The sequence below is a fragment of the Dendrobium catenatum genome, unplaced genomic scaffold (assembly GCF_001605985.2).
Source record: "Dendrobium catenatum unplaced genomic scaffold, ASM160598v2 fragScaff_scaffold_1001, whole genome shotgun sequence".
Taxonomy (NCBI): domain Eukaryota; kingdom Viridiplantae; phylum Streptophyta; class Magnoliopsida; order Asparagales; family Orchidaceae; genus Dendrobium; species Dendrobium catenatum.
This window is the reverse complement of record NW_021319463.1, coordinates 97,227-102,712: the sequence shown is the minus strand read 5'-3', so window position 1 is coordinate 102,712 and position 5,486 is coordinate 97,227.

The following is a 5,486-nucleotide window of genomic DNA, read 5'->3' as shown; positions in this document are numbered from 1 at the left end:
CATCACATTCTTAGGAGCTCTGATTTTCTAATAGAAGATAAGCTCATTAGTTCCTTTTTCGGCCTACTTCACCATTCATGCTCTACTCTTAGCTGTTAGAGTAGTTCTATGAATATAGTAGAGTTACTTTAAATCCCCATAGGGTCCTACCTGATTAGGGTAGGTATTACCACTGTGACCCTCTAATATTTTATCAATCATGTTCATAATTACTATCCTCAAGTAGTGAGCGTGCCCCCTTTCTACCTAGAGTTGTCTTACTAGTAGTGATGTAATATATCTATCTTGGATGTTAACATCACCACCTTTAGAACTTTGATCTTTTAGCAGAAAATCAGTTCTTTTACTCTTTTTTATGACCTATACTACCATTCATACACTAGGCTCAGTTGCCAGGATAGTCTTATGACTGTGTTGAGGTCACTTTCATTTCTCATAGGGTCCCACTAGTTTATGGGTGTTACCACTGTAAGCTTGTTCTTGTTCAGAGTTGTTTTCCTTAGTGGTGAGAGTGCTCCCTTGCTACTTTGGTTCTTTTCCTCTTACTTGGTGATATGGGGCATCGTGCCTTAGGTTCCACCATCACCTTTTCCTTGATCTTTGATTTTCTAGTAGAAAGTCAGCTCTTCCGTGTCTTTTACCAGTTGTTTCCCTATTGAGACCTGACTCCTAGCTGCCGGAGAGGTCCTCTAGATGTATTGATTTTGATTCTACTCCTTATAGGGTCCCCTTTAGTTAGTATGGGTTTACCACTATAACTTATTTGATGATTATTTTTGTTAGGCTTAGTCCTATTTTTCATAGTGGAGGTGCCCCCTCGCTACTTCGGTTCTTTTTACTGCTTTGGAATGAGATTACCCCTTTGCACACTCTACTAAGGGTATATCTCTTTCAGCTTTTTTGGGAGACTTCATTCTAATATCTTCCTCCCCTTTTGTGTTGGGTTAGGGTTCCTTATGAGATCCCGACTGCATTTGGATACTCATGGCCATGATGATTTGTCATCTACTATGTGGTTACCAAAATGCTAGCTTGGGATTCCTTAGATAACTCTGCCCTTGGAATTCTTCCATATACCATTCCTTTCTCCCTCACATCTCTACACAGAATTATGTTTGGTTTATATTGAGATGACTTTCACCTTTTATCCTGTTGTCCCAATACTAACAAACAGGTAGTTGGTTTTACTTACTTAGATGAGAGAGCCTGACAGAGCCCTTAAAAGGTATTCCTCACAGTTCTTTTTTCTTCTGATTGTCCTGTTATGATCAGGCATGCATAAGATCTTGACTATTTATTCACTTAGTTAAAATGACTGAGTGAGTATTGAGCCCTTCCTCATTTATGAGACTGAGCTAGTTGAGCAGATATTGAAGATTACCTAATTGAGAGAGCCCGACAGAGTCCCTGGGAGGCATTCCTCAACACCCCTTTACTCTGGATGTCCTATTAAAGACTAAGAAGGCTTCCATTTTCATGGATTATGAGCTTCTTACTGAGGTCAGGTAAAAGTAGTGAGTTACCCCCATCCACTATTCCGAAAGGATCAGGAGGAAATGAGATCCTTTCCACCTTCTACCCCGCTGACCCGATACAGTCAGACTTGCAGTTGCTTTTACTTACCCAGTTGAGAGAGCCCGATAGAGTCCCTATGAGGCATTCCTTAATACCCCTTTACTCTGGATGTCCTATTAAAGACTAGGCAGGCTTCCATTTTCATGGCTTATGAGCGTCTTGCTGAGGTCAGGCAGAAGTAGTGAGTCACCCCAATCCACTATTCTAAAGGGATCAGGAGGATATTAGATCCTTTCCACCTTCTACCCCGTTGGCTTGATACGGTCAAACTGGTAGTTAGTTTTACTTACCCACTTGAGAGAGCCCGATTGAGTTCATTGGAGGCCTTCCTCAACACCCCTTTACATCGGATGTCATGTTAAAGACTAGGTAGGCTTCCATTTTCATGGTTTAAGAGCTTCTTGCTGAGATTAGGTAGAAGTAGTGAGTCACCCCAATCCACTATTCCGAAAGGATCAGGAGGAGATGGGATCCTTTCAACCTTCAAGCCCACTGGCCCGATACGGTCAGACTAGTAGTTTGTTTTACAAACCTGGTTGAGAGAGACCAATAAAGTCCCTGGGAGGCATTTCTCAACACCCCTTTACCTTGTATATTCTTTTAAAGACATGGCAGGCTTCCATTTTGTGGCTTATTCACTTTTGTTGAGGTCAGGCAGAAGTACTAAGTCACCCCAATCAACTATTTTGAAAGGATCAGGAGGAGATGGGATCCTTTTTGCCTTCTATCTGATGGTTTTGATATAGTCAGCCAGATAGTTAGTTTTATTTACCTGTTTGAGAGAGCCTGATAGAGTCCCTGGAAGGCATTCCTCACCACCTTTCTACTCTGAGTGTCGTGTTGTGATCAGGCAGGCACTATATTTTGTGACTCCTATATTTACTATTTTTATTTGGTCAGGTAAATACTAAGTCACCCCAATCCACTGTTATGAGATAACCATGAGGAGATGGGACTTCCCTTCACCTTCTATTATGTTATTTCGGTATGGTCAGGCAGGTAGTTGATCTACTTTTACTACTTTACCATTAGTTCATTCCTTGGCTCTGCCCCTACTATAAGGTAAGGCTAGGGGAGAAACCCCACTTACTTTTTCACCCTCGTGGTGACCTTTACCCTTGGTTCTCTCTTCGGCCCTGCCCTCGCTATAGGGTAAAGCAGGGAGAGAAACCCCCTTACTTTTTCACCCTTGTGGTGACCTTTACTCTCAGTTCTCACTTTGGCTCTGCCCTCACTACAGGGTAAGGCTAATGGAGAATCCCTTTACTTCTTTTTCACCCCTGTGGTGATCTTTACTTTGGTTCTTCCCTTGGCTCTACCCCTGCTACCGGGTAATGTTAGGAGAGAACCCCTCTACCTTTTTTACCCTTGTGATAATATTTTTCTTTAGTTCTATCCTTGGCTCGGTCCTGGTTGAAGGGTAAGGACAGGAGAAGGCCCTACTACTTATTCACCGTTTGGTGACACCCTACTTATGCATTGCTGTTCTTCCTTCTTTCCTAGGCTCTGCCCTCATTATAGGGTAAGGCCAGGAGAAGATCTATTTCCTTTCTTCTACCTTTTTGGTACTCTTACACTCATGTTCTTCACTCTACCTTCTTTGGCATAGTCGTTCAATGCCAACACGAGCAGTTCACTAATTTTTCACCAATCCTTTTTTTTATGAATGCTAAAATTGCATAGAAAGAAAAAAATAAGACCTAGATACAAACTACTGAGAATGAAGTTTTTAAACTCTTTCACTATGAATTAGGTTGTTAAACCTAAGCTTATGTCCCACGACTAACCAAGAGGGGGCTTGAATTAGTAATTAAAAATTAATCCCTCTTTTTAATTTTTTAAACCGAAAAATAAATTTTAATGAGTTTTATAGAAATAGATTTTTCAACCACAGGTTTTAAAAGTAAAAACATAAAAAAAGGTAGCAGAAAAATAAAGACACGAGGTTTATAGTGGTTCGGTCAAAACCAGACCTACGTCCACTCCCAGGAGGCACCCTCCGAGTATTGCACTAATACCAATAGTGACTCTCCTTTTGCACCCACAGTAAGGCGGAGAAGCCTTTACAAACACTCTTTCCACCACTACCCGGTGCGGCTGAGAACCATCGTCCATTTACATAATTCCCAGTGTTGGCAGAGAACCTTCATCCATTTACACTATCCCCAGTGTTGGCAGAGAATCTTTATCCTTTTATAATATCCATAGTGTTGGCAGAGAACCTTCATCCTTTTACACTCTCCCGGTGTAAGCAGAGAACCTTTCATCCTTTTACACTCTCCCGGTATAGGCAGAGAACTCTTCGGCTATTCACACTCTCCAAGTGTGGGCAGAGAACCCTTCGACTGTTCACACTCTCCAAGTGTCAGCAGAGAACCAAATCTCCTTGACATATCTTCTCAAAAGAATTGTAGAAGGAAGAGAGAAAAGAGTGAAGTAATCACAAACTAATAGTAAAGACTCTTACCTTTGAGTACCAAGTGAAATCTTCACGCTCCAATGGTAAGAAATTTCCGTCAAACACTCTCTCACACTCTCTCATTGACTCTTCTATCAATAGGCATGAAGATCAATAAGCAAAAAGATTATGTGGCATTTTATTTTGAACTATTTATAGGAAAGACATAAAAAATCGTCCAAAAACTATAAATTTTCAAGTCAATACGAATTAGATCATCCCGTACGATCGTGGATCGTCTTGGATGATTTTACTTAAATGCATTGGAAATGAACCTAATGTATATGGGTACGAAATGATTTCATTCACACACATCATCCCGTACGAACTAGGTTCGTCCGGTACGATTGGTTATTCCATAGGTCGGTTCCCAAAAACTGCAGAACGACACTTAATTTTCAGTGTCGGTTCACTTCATTCTGTGACGAAGTTAAGGTTCATCTGGACGAAAGTTATACAGAGAGAAAATCATCCCGGGATGAATACACTTCGTCTTATACGATAGTACTCAAGAGAGTAACTCGTCCTAGAACGAATACACTTCGTTCTTGAACGAAAATTTTTCAGAGAATGTTTCATCCTGGGACGAATACACTTCAACCTGGACGATCAGGACTTAGAAAAATTTTCTTCAATTCCTGTTTGTTCCATTGCTCTTATGAGGAGATAACTGATCTGATCATACCGTACGAACTATGTTCATCCTGTACGATCAGTAGAAATTTCTCAAAATCTCCTTAAGTGTGTGTGTGTATTCACTCAATTACAATCACTCCCTCTCAAATTTAATTCAAAGAAAAATACAAGTTTTTTTTTTTAAAATACACAAAGTATCTCATTATGAATTTGATTTGAAGTCTTTATGGTCTGGAGTTTGATTTTCTTGAAATGTTAGTACACACAAGAGAAAAAATAACTCTTCCAAAAAGTGTTAGGAGATAACTATACATAAAATAATAATATTTGAAATCATCAAAACTATACAAGTTGTAAGAAAGTAAAACATGCAAATAGCAACTCTCTTAAAGATCCCCCCCTTTTTGATGATGGCAAAATAATTATTATTTGTATAATTTTCAAATTCAAAAAATCTCCTAAACTCCCCCTGAATTTATGAACACGTGTAAATAAGGAGGCATTTTTAGAAATATATATATAAAACAAAATAAACACACACAACTTATACAATAAACACAAAATACAAAACAAAAAATAAAAAATAGATCAAACAAAATAAAAAAAAACACGATACAAACAATTTATCCCCCTTTTTGACAACAGGAAAAAGTAAATAAGAAAAAAGACTTGAAATATAAGCAGACATATGAAAATCATTTGATAATTCAATCTTGAAAGTGATTAAAATATGTTATGCAAATAGAATTAAAATATTAGGCAAATCATATTAATTCATAGAATTTAAAAAGAGATATAACATTGATAATAAAAAGAA